This window comes from Rhinatrema bivittatum, chromosome 6 (genome assembly GCF_901001135.1).
Source record: "Rhinatrema bivittatum chromosome 6, aRhiBiv1.1, whole genome shotgun sequence".
NCBI classification, from domain to species: domain Eukaryota; kingdom Metazoa; phylum Chordata; class Amphibia; order Gymnophiona; family Rhinatrematidae; genus Rhinatrema; species Rhinatrema bivittatum.
In genome coordinates this window covers 83,260,290-83,279,035 of record NC_042620.1, presented here as the reverse complement: position 1 = coordinate 83,279,035, position 18,746 = coordinate 83,260,290, and positions in this window count along the sequence as shown.

Here is an 18,746-nt window from a genome sequence, read left to right as displayed (position 1 = left end):
CCGCATTTCCTTTATCTATCCAAAAACAATTTAGGTAAATATGAAACAAAATGGAGACAGAAAGCTAAAATCTTCCTTTACGTGGTAATCCCTGGTAGAGAGATATATCTGAGGGCCTTCACTTCCTGTGGTACATCAGTTGCAAATATACAGCCGAATTTTAAAACGGCTGTGCGCGTAAAAATTGGCACTTACGCGTGTGCTGGGCCCTGAGTGTGCCACGTGCATTTCAAAAGGGCACAGCCACGCGCGTAAGTGCCGATACACACACAAGTGCCGGGCCCTGAAAAAGGGGTGGGCCGGGACGTGTGGTTTGAACAGGGAGGGGCAGGACAGCGGCCATTAGCTGCTGTTCTGGGGAAGCACATGCCGGCAGCCGTGCGCAAGTTGCTCCGATGGAGCAGCAAGTAAAAAAAATTAATTTAGTTAGGTAGGTGTCGGGGTGGAGAGGGAAAAAGGAAGGAAGGTTAGGCAGGGAAGTTCCCTCCCATTCCGCTCCTTAATTAGAGTGGACTGGGAGGGAACTCGGGGAGGCCAGATTGCATCGCTGCGCGTAATTTGATAAAATTCACCAGCATATGAAAATTTGGTGTGGACAGGATACTACATAGAAAAGTTATTAAGAAGACACACATATATAGCAACATAATATGTCATCTTTTTCTTTGGAAAGTAAACTAAAAAGAGTTATGGGAAGAACATAAGAAGCTTCCATACTGGGTCAGATCGAGGGTCCATCAAGCCCAGCTTCCTGTTTCCAACAGTGGCCAATCCAAGATACAAATACCCAAACATTAAATAAATCTCATGCTACTAATACCGGTAATAAGCAGTGGCTATTCCTTAAGTCAACTTCATTAATAGCAGTTTATGGACATCTCCAGGAAGTAGTCCAAACCTTTTTTAAACTCTGCTATGCTAACTGCCATTATCACATCCTCTGGCAATGAATTCCAGAGCTTAATACTGCACTGAGTGAAAAAGCATTTCCTGATTTGTTTTAAATGTGCTACTTGCTATCATCAACAAATGCCCCCTAGTCCTTGTATTATCTGAATGAGTAAATAACCAATTCATATTTACCTGTTCTAGTCCTCTTATGATTTTATAGACTTTTATCATAACCCCCTTCAGCAGTCTCTTCTCTAAGCAGAAAAGCCTTAACCTATTTCCTGGCTACTCTGTACACAGTGCTACGTTTTGTATATCTGTTTTTGTATATTGCTACACTGTACTCAGTGCTAATTTTGTATATTGTTTGTTACTTACTGTAAATTTGTAGATAGTGCTTATTGTTAGCCCTTGGACAACCGTTCTTCTACCACTAGCTATTGTTCAATTGTTATTTTCTGTCCTTTTTTCTTTACTTCTCTTCCTCAGAACTTGTCTTTCATTGCTGCCCCCTCTCCTCCCCCTCCCTGTTTCATTGTATTTCTCCGAAGTTTTATGTAAACCGATATGATGTTCACTCTAATATCGGCATACAAAAAGCTAATAAATAAATAACCTCTTTAGCCTTTTCTCACAGAGGAGCCATTCCATCCCCTTTATCATTTTGGTTGCCTGTCTCTGCATCTTCTCTAGTACAACTATATCTGTTTTTGAGATGAATCAGCTAGAATTGCACACAGTACTCAAGATGCAGACTTATTATGGAGCAATATAGAGCCATTATGACATTGCCCATTTTATTCACTATTCCTCTCTTAATTCCTAATATTCTATTTGCTTTTTTGATCACTGCAGCACACTGAGCTGATGCTTTCAATGTATTGTCCGCTATGATGCCTAGAACTTTTTCCTGGGTGGTAACTTCTAATATGGAACCTTGCATCGTGTAACTACAGCAAGGGTTATTTTTACCTATGTACACAATACTTTGCACTTTTACACATTAAATTTAATTTGCCATTTGGATGCCCAATCTTCTAATCTTGCAAGGTCCTCTTGCAATTTATAGCAATCTGCTTGTGATTTAATAACACTAAATAATTGTGTGCCATCTGCAAATTTAATCACCTCATACAAGGATCACCAAAGCAATACACTTGTTTGAATAAGCTTGGACTCCCTGATAAATCCAGAAAACATGGTGTGGATTGGATGCAAAATCAAAAGGTTATTGGAGTGGGGGAGGACAATTGCAGATGCATATTTGTGGAATACTTGGGTTCTTCTGGAGCCCCTGACCTCTCCTGAAAATCTGGTGTTGACTAGGTGTAAACCTACAAAGTTATCAAGTGGTGTAATTGTGTGCGCACATTCATGGAATGTACGGACCTCCCCTCTCCCCCTAAAAAAAATAAAATAGAATAAAAAACAGCCCATCATGATTCTTGATCAGCCCTTACATGTCCTAAACATTTGGTGTTGATCAGCTATAAAATAAAAAAAAATGTTAGTAGAGAATGACAACTGAGCATGAGTATTTGTGGAATATCTGGCTAAAACCTTGTTTCCCCTGACATTTACTTAAAATTTAGAGTGGATCAGATGGAAAACAAAAATAAAAAGTTATTAGGTGGCATAATTGCAAAAAAATGGATTAAGTGGCAAAACTGTGGAGTCCCAAAAAATATCTGTCATGATCCTCATATATCCCTTGATATATCCTGAAAATTGGATCTGGATAGAACAACAAAGTTATTAAAGGGACACACAAGAACATACATTATACACAATGATCTCAAACCTTTGGAAGTAGGATTAACAAAACATAAGGAACCTTATAAATATTATATATGAAAATCTTTTGGAACCGAGAGGAAACATTCATTTTCCCATCAGGATGTTCCTCATTAGCTTTAACTCTGAATTTGTATTATTAAGCGATCAGACTGGATTATGGAATCTTTGTCTTATCTATTGATTTTAAGACCCGATAATACTAATTGGAATACAACTGAACACTTCGCCTGGAAGATTCTGGTTGAGAGAAAACAGATGTAATTGCTTGTCATTTGTGTATATATTCTACCCATATACTGTATTTTATTTATAATAATCATACTTACTTTCTATTTCATATGTAAAGCTGCTAGCTAAAACCTTGTTACTGAAAAGAAGCAAAATATAAACATGCAGAAGTCTACCTTAGAAAGGGCTGTCAGTTAAGTTTGAGACTACACTGGAGACCCCAGAGATTTTAAATATCCTGCCTTGCCAAATAGCTAAATTTTAGCAGGGAAAGTCATTATCCTGCTAAAACTTAGCAGGAAAAAAAGAGTGGCGGGGTAGGGGCAAGGCCAAAATTCATCCAGGTAGTGCTATCACCTCCTGCCTAAATATAAAAAGCAAAACAGGGTCAAAGTGGCACCCATTCCACCACCCAAAATAATATAAACATTGTAGTGGCCCTCCCACAATTCAAAAATAAAAAAAAATTGTAGCAGCTGGAGTGGTCCAATTCCTCTTTCCCCAACTAATAAGGGAGCACATGCCCACCGTTATAGCCACCGCCACCCCTAAATCTCCAAAGCTGGCCTGGAAGCAATAGTGAACAGACCAATCTAGCAGGCCGATACAGTACAGTGCGCTCCGACGATACAGTAGAGTGTGCCCGTGCGATACAGAAAGTAAAATGTGCAGCCAAGCCGCACATTTTACTTTAAGAAATTAGCGCCTACCCAAAGGTAGGCGCTAGTTTCTGCCGGCACCGTGAAAGTGCACAGAAAAGCAGTAAAAACTGCTTTTCTGGGGGAGTGAGTGAAGGAGAAGGAGGAGGTGTTCACCTTCCCCAGACTGCTACCGGACTCCGAGAAAAAGACCTTGTTGCGGGAGGAGCTGAGTCGCCGGCGGGTGACATCAGCAGCGTGCGCCCCCACTGACTATAAAATCTGCGGTTGGGCGGCGCCCCGCCTAAGCCGCGCACGCCGAAGGCGCGCGTGGCTTGGACTGGCTTAGACCGGCGAGGGCCGGAGGTCGGTTAGGATATTTACTTTGACTTTTTACGGATGGGAAGAAAACGAAAGGTGAAGTTTACCACCTCCTCACCAGTGCAGCAACATCGCATCGGCCCGATGGACCAACACGTTGTCAGGCGGTTGGAAACGCCACAGGAGGACAGTCTTGGAGGTATGTCTACGACTTCCTCGAGTCCTGGCGAGACACCGCTGTCCTTACTCCAGCCATCAGCACTTGGAACAGCTCGAGAACTGGTAGGAAATGTTCAGGGAGGCACAACAGTGCCTCAAGGAACTGAGAATTTTACGATGTCTAATGCTAATGTACAGCAAACAGTACTACCAGTTAACTCAGGCCTTGGCTATAATCCAGTGATAATACCTGAAAATGTTACCTTAGTAGATTTGGGTAGAATGATTAGTAAGTTGGATCACAATGTGGTTAAGATGAATAAATCTCTGTTGGTAGCTATTAATTCTAATAGATGCCAATTAGAAAATCATGGGAAGAAATTAGAAAAACATGAGGAAGAGATATCAGTAATAACAAATAAGATACAAATGATTCAGTCCTCAGAAAATGTTTTTATTCGTGATAGTATCACTATGCATAAAGAAATAGAGCACATAGAGAATTTATTTAGATCCAGAAATTTGAGGATAATAAATTTTCCAATTACTAGGCTACTTTCACCATGGGAAATGTTAAAAAAATTCTTAAAAGAATTCTTGATGTATTCTGATGAGGATATTCCCAGAATTTCAAAGATTTATTACCTGATTAAAAACCCAATTAGGGGTTCAGAAGGACAAAAAGAGAATGGGGATGCCCCATCTACTATGGGTGTGTCAACCTTTCTTGAAGAGTCGCTAGATGTAATTAACAATAGAGCTACTCTTTTTATTTCCTTTTTGGCCAAACAAGATAAGGAGAAAATGTTTAAAAAAATTTTTGGATCTAAAGATATGTTGTTTTGCGGACATAAAGTGCAGATATTTCCGGATGTGGCCAGGGCCACTCAGGCAAGAAGAAAATACTTCTTGTCTTTAAAAGATCGAGTAATTGCTATTGGTGCTACATTTTTCTTAAAGTTTCCCTGTCTTTGTTTAGTTAATTATAGGGGTAATAAATTTGGTTTTGTAGATCCAACACATTTGGACACTTTCTTATCTGATAAAAGCCAGGCTCAGACTGAGGCATCTAAGGACAATGGTGTGTAAAAAATATATACTCCTTCTCCTTACAGTAATAATTATGTAATTATAGATTTCCTTAAAGAATTTTCTTGGATAGTCTCCCCCTTTTATGGGATATGTAACAACTGAATGATGTGGTAACAATATATTTATTATTTTGTTATTTCCGTTGTATTACATATTTGCTTGTTTTCATGATGTAAATCATTGATAAACTTAATAAAGATTAAATTTAAAAAAAAAAAACAAAAAACTGCTTTTCTGTGTACCCTCCGACTTAATATCATGGCGATATTAAGTCGGAGGTCCCGAAGAGTAAAAAAGATTAAAAAAAAAAAAATTTTAAATGGGCCGGCGGCTGTCGGGCCGAAAACCGGACGCTCAATTTTGCTGGCGTCCGGTTTCCGAGCCCGTGGCTGTCAGCGGGCTCGAGAACAGACGCTGGCAAAATTGAGCGTTGGCTGTCAAACCCGCTGACAGCCGCTGCTCCGGGTCAAAAGGAGGCGCTAGGGACGCGCTAGAGTCCCTAGCGCCTCCTTTTGCCCGTTTCTACCACACCACCTAATTACAGAATCGTGCGCACAGGCGAGTGGCCTGTGCGCGCGCCGGGAGAGTGGGCGTTCGTCCGCTCTCCCGCGGACTTTACTGAATCGGCCCGTAGGTGAGGTGAAGAGAATAAATGCATGAGAAGTGCTGGGATGGCTGACTGCTCTCCTGGCACAGACTAAAGCCCAGCAGGTGAAAGTAGGAGACAGTCCTTCTGCTTCCAGACTAACTTGGGAGATTTTGAGCTGGGGATGGGCATTAGCAACCATTACCTTAGGAGGTGGGGAGAAAGATGTAATGATTGGATAACTCCAGCCACTACAATTTTTTTTTTAATTTTTGGAGCTGTGGAATGAGTCACTACAGTTTGTATATTATTGTGGGGGATGGAATGAGGCTGCTGCAGGCCAGCAAGGTTTTTTCCTTCAATATTGAATAAACTACTGAGTGGTAAAGTTACCTGAGTAACTTTTTCTGAGTATATTCAGCCAGAAACTTGTCCCGCTGAATATACTGGCTAGTTATTGGGTAACTAACTGGATAACTTGGCACTCACTGAGCTACTGAATATGGACTCACAGTTACAAGTAGTCATCAAGGGTAAATTTGATGTGAAATGCTTTGAAAAAAGCAGTAGTAGGTAGATTGTCTTTAAAGACAGATATAAAGAATGTGACAACAGGCCCATTCAGACTTACCACGTTCTCCTTACTAGAGAATGGATCCTACCTGATCTCAGGTTTTCCCTTCTCTTCCCCACTAATCCTTTCTGCTTCTTCAGTATGTCCTTGAATTTAAATATTGATTTCACCTTCACTATGTCATTGGTAGGCTATTTCATGCATCTACCACCCCTTACATTTTACTCCCAGTTCTCTCTTTTTTCTCCTAATATATTTATATATATTTTTACATGTGTATGGAATAAGGATAAATTACTACTTACCTGATAATTTCCTTTCCTTTAGTGACTGGTAGGTCAATCCCTATGAGTAACTCTGCTAGCAGATGGAGATGGCGCAAAAGCTGATGTCACAGCTATATAGTCCCAGCCTGACATTAGCCTGCCAGTATTCTCTGGAAAAGCCAAACTGTGGACAAATCTGATTAAAACTTGAACATTTTTAGCAAAAGGCAACCATTCGTATTTCTCAACCAAGTGAAACACTGAGCTCAGGCAAAAGAAGGAATATATCTAGCAAACTAAGAGCTAGAGAAGCCACTTACCAGTTATCAGTGAAGAGCAGGAAAAACACTCTATATCGCTCACCCTAAGAAGGCTAATCACAAAATCCAAATCCGGCAGCTGAGGGCAGCTTTGGGATTGACCTACCCATCACTAAAGGAAAGGAAATTATCAAGTAGGTAGTAATTTCTCCTTCCTTAGCATTTGGGTAGGTCAATCCCAATGAGTGAGTTGTACAAAAGCTAATCTCAAAAAGGATGGGAAGCTGCTAGCAGCCCAGTCAAAACCACCCACGCAAAAGTAGCATCCTCTCTAGCGGTAACATCCAAGTGGTAATGCTTGGAGAAGGTGTGCAAAGATGACCATGTCACCACCTGGCTAATTTCAGCAGGCGATAACAAACGAAGCTCTGCCCATGATACCGCCTAAGCCCTCATGGAATGTGGTCTAATGCTGTCGTAATGACCTCCTTAACCCAGCAGGCAATCGCCCACGTCACTGGTGCTCTCTGCTTACCTCTACCATGGAATACAAACAGGTGATCAGATTTCTGAACAGTCTTAGCCACCTCCAAATAACACAGTAACTAATGCTTGACATTCAAGAAACAGAAAAGGCGGTACTCAGCTTCATCTCTGTCCCTGTTCAAGGCAGGCAGAGAAATGGGCTAATTCAAATCGAAGTCCAAAAACACTTTGGGGGGAAAAGGAAGGCACAATTCGAAGCTGAACCACACCCAGAATCACATGGAGAAAAGGCTCATGGCAGGAAAAAGCCTGCAGCTCAGAGACCCAACACGCCAAACAGGTTGCTTCAAAGTAAGCAGCTGCAAGGAAAAAGTACGCAGTGTAGAAAAGTCAGACTTGCCAAGTTATGATCCCACAAAGACACTGGAAGCCATAATGGGGGACGATGATGTTTAACTCCCTGCAAGAAGATGGGAAAACAAATGCCCTCCATTGATTTTTCTCCTGTAACAAGCCAGTGCCACAACTTGAACCTTCTAGGTATTAAGGGCCAAACCCTTAAGCAAGCTGTCCTGTAAAAATTCCAAAATCATAGGAATATCCACTTTGAGTAGTTGAGTACCCTCGCTCAGATAGCAGGCCCAAAGAGTGGAAATGACAGAAGGCGAATAACCGTGTTTCAACAGCTGAGCCCTTTTAATGGCCAAACCGAAAGACAGTGACCTGGATCCTCGTGTAGAATGGGCCCCCTGACATAACAGATCCATCAGAGATGGTAGCCGGAGGGGACTGTCCAACCAGAAGTCTATGGAGAATGGCGTACCACAGCCTTCGAGCCCAATCCGGAGCCACTAAAAGAACTGCGTTGGCTTGACTTGCAATCATCTGCACCTGTCTGCCTAGCACAGGCCAAGGTGGGAACACATACAGCAGGTGCCATATGGCCACTCCTGAATGAAAACATCTATGCCCATCGTTTTTGGATTCCGCCTGTGACTGAAGAGGCGTGGAACTTATGCGTTGTTGAAGTTCACCAACAGGTCTAGATCTGGTAGGCCCCAGCGGTCCACCAAGAGCTGAAAGGCCTCATCTGCCAGATCCCATTCTCCAGGATCCAAGACTCCAGCAGAAACACTCTGCCCTGCCTTGTGTTGAATCGAACCCCAAGATACTTCAGGGTCTGAGATGGTTGAAATTGCTCTTGTATGGTAACAAACCAAGAGAGAATTATCAGATCCCCCAATCAAGTTGGATAATAATACATCAATAATGGGAATCACATCTATTAAATCACAATATAGCACTGTTATAGCACTGTTTAAGTTTTTTTAATTTGTTCATTCTATGGTAACAACACTTTACCGGCCTTTCTTCTTTCCAGCTTGTTGTAAGCTTCCAAGTTCTCTCCCCCTGTTGATTGTAACTTTGACTTATTCCTACCTATTGTTATCTTTCATTTACTTGAATTATTACTCTAGTTTTCCCTTTGTTAAACTGTAAACCGATCCGATATGGTTATTTACTATGAAGGTCGGTATAAAAAACTGTTAAATAAATAAATAAAATAAATAAATATTGCTGAATGAAGAAGAGGGGTGAATGGTGCCCAATGAAGAAGACTAGTGTTTATAACAGAGATTTAGTGGATATTGCGAGCATTGATATGTATATTTAGACTTTCTTTCTTTCTTTCTTTACTTATTTAGAGTTTTTCTATACCGGCATTCGCAATATGGATCACATCATGCTGGTTTACATTTAACAGGGGGTGAAAAAATGAAGATACAATAAAAACGATTAACAAGTGCATCGCAACATTGAAATTACAATAAAACAGGGATGTTCTAAACTGGGTGTAGAAGAAAAAGGCGATAGGAATTTAACAGATAGAACAGTAAACATTAAACAAACAGTAAACTTTATGAGGAATGTTTTTATATGGAATGAATATGGTATGGGTGTGCTGATGTGTGTGTGACTATGGGGGTGATGGGCATTTTAGTACTGATATGTCTATGGTATGTGCAATAGTTCCAATATATTGATATGGCCACTCATTGTGAAAGTGGCATATGCTGTATGCTCTTGAATATGTATTTTACAAAGAATGTTTTTGTGTAAAAAATTATGTTTACAAAGGGATAAAATGCAATAAATAAAATTATCACCATATTTTGTGAAATATTTTTTGTATTAAAATTTACGATTTGTATATTGATTTATGTATAAATTAATACAGGGTTGTGTGACTTAATAGATTTATTTATTTTTCTATACCAATATTCGATTCAAAATATCACACCGGTTTACATAGAACAGGATGTCTCAAAGGCAGGCCTTTGGGTGACATGATACAGTATAACAGATTAACCGATTAGATTCCCATTATTGAAATTGTTCTTGGCCAGACTCACCACCCAGCCTAGGTTCCTGTAGCAAGGAAACCACTCTGTGGGAGATGTGAAGATTCTCTTCCAATGTCTTGGCTCGAATTAACCTGTCATGCAGGTAGGAGTGAACTAGAATGGCCTCTGTGTGAAGGGCCACTGCGACCACTACCATGACCTTGGAAAAGGTCCTGGGGGTGCTGTGGTTAGTCTGAAAGGCAAGGCCTGAAACTGCTAATGACAATCCAGGATGTCAAATCAGAGAACCCGCTGATGGCTCCTGTCCAATAAGAATATGCAGATACGCTTTCATCAGATCCAGAGATGTGAGGTACTCCCCTGCTTGAACCACCATTATGGCAGAGCACACCATTTCCATCCTGAAATGCATGACTAGTAAATCCCGGTTGATGTCGAGCGACCCTTCCTTTTTGGGCACAACAAAATAAATGGAATATTGGCTTGCATTTCTCTGTGATTTGCGAATGAAGATCAATGCTTTTAGAATCAACAGCTGTTGTAATGTTGCTTCCACTTCTACCCTCTTCTGAGGGGAGTTGCATGGAAAGACCATGAAGGCATCTGGAGGAATGTGAAGAAATTCCAGTGCATAGCCGTTTCAAACCACTTTAAAAACCATTGATCTGAAGTAGTCTGGGCCCACCTGTGATAAAACCAGGATAGATGACCACCTATCTCCCGCATTATAAAGGTGATCCCACAAGCCTTCATTGGGAAAACAGAGGGGGCTCCTCTTCTGAAGCCCGCATCCTTTCAAGGACTGATCTGCGGAATTGATGTGAACTCTGGGAAGAACCTCCCCTATAAGGCTGAAAACACCAGTAGTCTCAAGAGCAGCCACTCGCCCGAGAAGTCTGGAAAATTGTCTTATCCTCTGACAAACGTGGAGCCTGGGTCTCTTTCCATTTACTTGCCATTTTTTCCAATTCATTGCCAAAGTGAGTCTTTGAAAGGCTGCTTAATCAGATTGGACTTCGAAATAGTATCTATGGACCAGCTGTGCAGCCACAGCTATTGCCTGGCTGCAATAACTGAAGCAGCTCCTCTGGTGGCTGAACATACCAAGTTGCAGCCTGCATCAGCCAAGGTGGCAGCCCCCAGTTCTACCATAGGCCCTAAATCAGACCAAGTGCCACAAGACTCTTGTCAAAGCCACAAGGTAGCCTGAGCTACCAAGGCACAACAAGAAGCAATTTGCAAGTTCATTGTCACTGCCTCAAAGTCTTGCCTTCAGGATAGCCTCAATCCTCCTATCCTAAGCATCCTTCAGAGTCGCACCTCCCTCTACTGGGATGGTGGTACATTTTGTGACAGAACGCACCAAAGCATCCAACTTTGGGAAATGCAACTGCTCTCTGGCCTGTGGATCCAAGGGGTATAAACCCACTAAGATGCATCCTCCTTCAAAGGACACTTCTGGCACATTCCATTCCGGATAAATCAACTCCTGGATTGCATCCAAGAGGGGAAGGAAACAAGAAGCCTTGTGCAGGCTGACAAAAATAGGATTCTTCTTCTCCGTTCTCAAAGAGTCAGGCCCAGCCACTCCGAGGATTTTCAGGGTCTGAGATATCAGACCCAGGAACTCATCTCTCTGAATGAAATGAACAAGAGTTCTATATGGTTTCAAATCTGGGGAAATATTCCCTTCTTCACCAGGAGAACACCCACTGCCATAATCCTGATCCACCTGCATTCGGGCTCTGTCATACTGCACTTTGCTATGGCGCTTGACCGTGGAAACAGGCGGAGAAACTCTCGGAGTGGCTGGACCTACCTTAGTAGGAACTGCCACTGCAGCAGACCGGCCATGTAAAAATCTCTGCAATCCCTGGAAGAATTACACCCAGGAAAAGGAGGCTGGATCCATTCCAGACCCCACAGGCCGAACCTGATGTCCTGCGAGCCAGTGTCTCCTGAGGACTTGATCCGCAACCAATCAAAGAAGACATCCCTGCAGTGTCTCCCTCGGTTCCACTCCCCTCATACCGACGAGATGGACTATTGTTGGCAAAATTGGAAGAAAGCAAATCTCCCCGAGCATCCAGGCAGTGCTGACATAGGCTTAAAGAAAGCTCTGGCTGAATGCCTCTGATGTGGCCCGCAGCACAGATAGATAGGCTCTTAGATTTCTTCGCCGTGGGTGCCATGCTATAAGTGCATAGCCCAATGAAGGCTCAAACCTAGCTTTCTTGCACAAAAATTGTCCAAATCAAACCATCTAGGCCACTCGTCCTACTGGACACCCAAACTGAACACCCAGAAACGATGCCTAAACTGGGAGCACAAGATGTGCGTCCAGAAGGAAGAATGCCGAATTGCACTCACAAACGAGAATGGGCACACACCCGGACGCACAAATGCGCACCGTTCTGCAGCAAAACAACACACAAATGTATCCTGCAGCCTACTGCACGCCAAAATGGAAGAAGCCTGGAAGTGGGGCCTAGCCAAACGGCTGCTCAACTCACCGTGCTAGCACTCTCTCATCTCACAGAATTCCTCAGAGACGTGAGTAGGACAGCTGAACACCGAGGAAACAGACCCTTCTTCTGTCTTTCTGTCCCTGGCTTTTTTTTTTTTTTTTTAAAGTTAAAAACTTTTATCTGAGCTCAGCCCAGCCTGGCTGAGCTGGGGACCAGCCTGGCAAGAATGGGTCCTGGCTGCAAGGGGAGAGGGCAAAAGCATTCACTGCCAAGTCTCTCTTGGCCTACAACCGCTAATTGGAATTTAGGTCCATGCCAATCAAGGCTACCAGACTGAGGTACTCTACTGAGGGAGGGACTGCAAGGTATCACCTCAGGAGGCAAGCAGTGCTACAAAGACATCTCCTTTCCAAGTTCTTTCTTTTCTTTTTTCACCTTTTTTTTTTTCTTACAGGCAATCCCCCAAAGTGAAATGTATGTCCACCATCTGCTGGAGACAGAAAATTCTGGTGGGCTGTTGGGACTATATAGCCGTGACGTCAGTTTTTGCTCCATCTCCATCTGCTGGAAGAGGTGCATAACCCACTCTTTGGAATTGACCTACCCAAATGCTAAGGAAAAATCTTTTATTATGACCACAGATATGTGGTGACTTCAAAGCTATAACATACTATGTATAACCATTCCATTCAATAGAAAAAACATATATATTATGGGCTTTCATTTTAAGAATTAAATATTGAAGACCCATATCAGTTCGTAGCTCTGGAGTCAGTTAATCTCTATGGTTATTTGCTTGATGGGATTCATTTTCATCTTCATTATTTGAAATTATCTTTCATTATGGCGCAACCTCTTGTTTCAAAATTTGCATTTGTCAAGCCCATTCAGCATACCTTCTAGGGATCGCTGTAATGACTGTGATGTTTGGAGTTCACAGTACTCAAATTTACTTGAGATTTATATTGACCGAAGGAGCTAAGTAGGAGGAGCTTTCAAAACCTGCAATACTAATCTTTCCTAAGGAATTTAAAAAAAGAAAAGAAGTAAAAATGATGAAGAAGAATATTAATAATCTTGCTTGTTGTAACTCCCAAGTGCATCATTTCACAAACTAATCTTTGTTAGGTCTATACCATAAAGTTATTTCTAAATTTGGCTGAAATATCGAAGTGTCAACAAGTGGACCACTTTAAACAATTCATATTTTCAATTCTTATTCGGTTCAAAATAAGGCATATTAAATACATCCTCATTGTTCTATAAATATATGTAGTGCATTCAGTAAATCAAAAGTCATAAATAATGCTAATAAAATACCAAGACAGGTTTAGAAATAACACTTTTTCACACACAGTATTTAACAATCCAATCTAGCACAAATACAAGCAGACAATACATACAATTCCCACATATTAAAAACATGTGTAGGACAGCATATAGTATCATTTGGCATGTGTTTATTTTATTTTTTCCACATTGTAGTTTTTGCACAAAGGCATTAAGAAAATCCAAACAAGTTAGTGCAACTTCATAGCTATATTAATTCAGTAATACACCTATATCAAAATTTAAAAAGGATAATTGTGAATACCAGCCAAAGGATTACTTTCACTGCATGCAGTGAAAATAACTTAAGACAAAACAGTTACACTTAAAAATTAATTCTGTACAAGAAAAGTAGATGCAAACATAGCATGAGCAGAAAATAACAGAGGACTGCAAATAAGACAAAGCTTCAAGTAAGTCTCATAAATGAACAAAGACACGTAAGCTAATGGTAAATTGTGTATACACTGGCATAAAATAAATTACTTGCAAAATAAGGGTGAGCGAAGTCTATCCTAACAAGAGTAGTACTTGCATTTCTACTCACAATGGAGAGATAACCTTGCTTGAACTGAAATAAAATGTGCACCTTAATCTCCATTTTTTCCATTTCAAAATCACTGTTTACACAGCATCTTAAATCAGTCCTCCCACTAGGAAGTCCCTTTTCCTTTGAAAGAAAATGAAAAGGGCACTCCGGTAGTGATTAAAAACCTTAAAAGGCTTTTATTTTTTCTTCTAGTCCCTGGAAGTCTTTTCAGCAGGTTTGTTTATAACCCACTAGCGGGCGTACAAAGATGCTGAAGACAGAATTGGCTTTGTTGCCCTCAGCTGTCTTTGGATTCCTTCAGAAAATCACATCACAGTGCACTGGGGCAGATCCAACTCCAGGCATCATACTCTCACTGGTGGGTTGTAAATAAACTCACTTATGGGACTAACAGGGATTAAAAATGAAAATAAAAGCAACATTTTTTTTTTGGAAAGAAAAGTCACTCCTAGGGGGAAGGGTCTCTCATTTTCTTGCAAAAAAATGTTTTAAGGAGGGAAAACTCCAATTTTCCTTAATTTGTAATTATGTTTAATATATTTTTTCAAGCATACAGTGAGATCTAAAGAAGGAACATAAGTGTAGTTTAAAAGTATGCCTTTGTTGAGAACCAGTAAACTTGCATACATTTTTCTTAATTTATGCATACATTTTGGCAATTAACATATCAGGATTTTTGAAGGTTTAATGTTCAGGTACAGATTTACACAAAACTGATTCATATGTGGGAAAACATTGGTCTTACATTAAAAAATCCCTCTGATTATTCTTGGAACAAAGCTATGCAGAGATTATTTACATACAAAAAGTTTAAGCACGCATATATCTTGGTGAAGATGAGGAGCATATGTCTGTAGAAAATTGTGTGTGTATATATGTGAGTCTACACATAAGCAACTTTTACCTTGAAACTATATCCACATCTGGTGATTCAAACAAAATGTGTTATTTCACTCCTGGCACAGTAACTCCAGCATTTAGGAACCTAGGAAGGGAGGATGAGGAGGTAGCAGGGAACACATACACTAAACTCTAAATAAAAAAGGATGTGGTATTTAGAGTAACAAGAGGTGCAGGGCATTAGTTCTGTGACTATTGGGAAAACAGTTTATAAATCAGACCTTGTATGAAAGAACAGTTCTTCTCCCAAGTTCAGTTCTCAGAATAATCAGAGAACTGAGTAAGAATTCTACCTTATACCACTGATTTCCTATGTGACACTAGGCAGGGTGCTATACCATGCCATGTTTCAGTTTACCAAACTGCAATGGGTTAATCCTATTGGCATTAATAATAAAACAACAATTGGTCTCTATCAGTTACTCTTTTAAATCTGCAATACAGACCTTCTACTCACAAAAAAGGTGATTGCATGTGTTTCTGAAATAAACAAAGCAAGCATGACCTATAGAAATATATCTGCAAAACTATTATTACTCTCACTGACAGATTGGCTTGAAGGACATTTAAGGAAATGCATGCTTTTCAACCTCTTCTCCCCTTGCTCCTCCACAGGAGACAAAATTTGCAACCTCAACATACCTTTAACAGAGGAGGAAGAGCAAACAGTAACGTACTGCAAATCCTCTTTCTTTAGAGATATAGCTGTGACATTATCAGCCTTTAGTTCGTTCTCTGTGCATTGTGGAACATGAGAAGCTATGTTCACATATGTATAAATAGGGGTATAATGTTATAATGTATAGTTAAGGCCCCCACTTTTTCCGCAACAGCCTGAGGATATATTCAGCAGCAAGATGTATAGAATTTCGTTGTCAACATTCTAAAATTCTTGTAAAATGCAAATCAAACTGTGTAAATTTATTTTGCATGGAAGGATGGAATCTTTGCAGATTGTGACAACATTTATTGGATAAACCTGAAAATTATACAAAGACACAGTGTATGAGCTTTATAAAAACACTGGTCCCTTTCTCCACATTTAATGAGCATGGAAGGGACATGTTTCTTTTAACAACTATAGTGGTTGCTGTGTATAGCTGCAAACCTTGATGTTATATTAGCATCCTCCACCTTTCTCATTCCTCTCTAACATTACCCTCTCCCCCTCCTCATTCTTTTACAGCTTTGAAAACAAACACTACTGTTGCATTCTAACCTATAATTCACTTATTCTATAAATCTGATATGCCATCTTTCTATCTGAGGTACACAGATTGGTTTACAGCATTAAAATGCATAAAAGACATAGAAAGGCCAATTTTCAAAGGCTTTAGGTGTCTAACTTTGGAAGTCAGGCTCCACAATTAACCCTTCTGAAAAATTGGTAGGGCAGAAGATCCTAAATGTAGAATTCTAACAAAAAAAATGGATGATTTCAGGGACAGAGTTAGGGTGGTAAAAAAAAGTTAGATGCTTAGCGCTGACTTTCAGCATTAGGCACCTAACTTAGACCTAGATTCATCAAAATGCTATAAATATAGAGGAAATAGCACCCGCAATAAGAAAGGGGGTGTGGTTAGGCTAATTTCCCTGCTATCGCATTACATAGGTAATTTCCGCAACAGACAATACACTTATCACACCCACGCTATTTTTCCCATTGTACGCTGATTAATCCACCACAGGTGAGTTACCGAGCAAAAAGGGTTTTTTTTAAAAAAAATTTTTTATCGTAAATGGTGGTTTGGGCAGAAGGGAGAGGGAGAGACTCTAGAGGGAACAATATGTCACTCTACTATTTATTCAATCAAAAAAAGGAGGATGTATCTAATCATTTTTAATTCTTTTTTTGAAATATTAATTATACTCATAAACAAATTAATAGGAACATACACCATCAGTAGTAGTGCAAATAGGATTTAATCCATCGCCTCTCGCCACGCAATGGGCCGCAGGCAAATTCAGCGATTAGTCAAGCACTAGATCTATAATCATTTGGTGCAGTTCCTTATTTACTCAAAAGTTTTTTAATATTATTTAATTAATTTAAAACCACTATCCTATTTTTATTTTACCCCAAAACCCAAAATTATTTAATAATTCCTAGGATCAACGCAATTAATTTACTGATATCACTATCACCATTTTATTTTTATATCAAAGATGTCCCCGTCATTAATGTTCTAGTTAACCATTGAAATCCTAAAATTTATTATACTTAGCCCCACTGTAGATGTTTATTTCACAACTGTCCCAAAACTGTCCCGACATGGGCCATGTTTCGACTGTTTCCAGTCTTCTTCAGGGGATGCCTTGTATTTATGATTTCAACTCCGAAATCAATTTTGCCTTTCCAGCGCTAGTCATTCGATTTGACAGGATTATTTCTGCTAGTTTTCTTTCATGCACTGGAAAGGCAAAATTGATTTCGGAGTTGAAATCATAAATACAAGGCATCCCCTGAAGAAGACTGGAAACAGTCGAAACATGGCCCATGTCGGGACAGTTTTGGGACAGTTGTGAAATAAACATCTACAGTGGGACTAAGTATAATAAATTTTAGGATTTCAATGGTTAACTAGAACATTAATGACGGGGACATCTTTGATATAAAAATAAAATGGTGATAGTGATATCAGTAAATTAATTGCGTTGATCCTAGGAATTATTAAATAATTTTGGGTTTTGGGGTAAAATAAAAATAGGATAGTGGTTTTAAATTAATTAAATAATATTAAAAAACTTTTGAGTAAATAAGGAACTGCACCAAATGATTATAGATCTAGTGCTTGACTAATCGCTGAATTTGCCTGCGGCCCATTGCGTGGCGAGAGGCGATGGATTAAATCCTATTTGCACTACTACTGATGGTGTATGTTCCTATTAATTTGTTTATGAGTATAATTAATAGTATTTCAAAAAAAGAATTAAAAAAGATTAGATACATCCTCCTTTTTTTTGATTGATTAAATTGGTTGGTGAGGATACAAAGCTTCTGTTTGGTGATTTCACTCTACTATTTATACCACTATAAGAGGGGGCACTATGAACTCGGGGTGAGGTTTGGCTGGTTGGATAGGTTTAGTGGGGGGGCAGTTTTACATACACAGTCAGAGGTACGAACAGCAAAGTTGAGATTTTCTGTCATTTGGAGTGATGAAAGGTAAAAGAGGAGTTGATTTGTTCAATGTACTCTCTACCTAGCTTGATTGCAGCTAGGTAGACAGTGTATCAAGCTAGGCTACATGGGACAAATCAACTCCTCTTTTACCTTTCATCACTCCAAATGACAGAAAATCTTCACTGATGGAACCTTTGCTGTTCGTACCTCTGTGTATGTAAAACTGCCCCCCCAAACCTCACCCGAGTTCATAGTGCCCCCTCTTACAATGATATAAATAGTAGAGTGACATATTGGTCCATCTAGAGGCTCTCTGGCTCTCTCCCCCCCCCCCCCCGAATCGCTATTTGCGATAAATCTCTTTCGGTCGGTAATGCACAGCTAACGCGGGCACAATGCACAGAAAAAAGGTGTAGTTATTTCCAGCATTAAAACCCACGTTTTAATGCTGGAACGTTACGAGTTCGCTGGTTCTCGAGATTGTTGTTGTCTGTATTATCACACCACAATAAAGAAAGTTTGGAAAAACCCACGTTGCTGTGTATTACTCTATCGCGTTTGACTTTAGGAACTGCTCATTACCATCAACTCTGCCCAAACTCCTCTCCCATGCATAACAAATGTCATTTGCATACTTACACATGTTGTGCTATTTACCATGCAAAATGATAAATGACCCTGTTAGCTCCTTAAATCTAACTAAGTGAACAG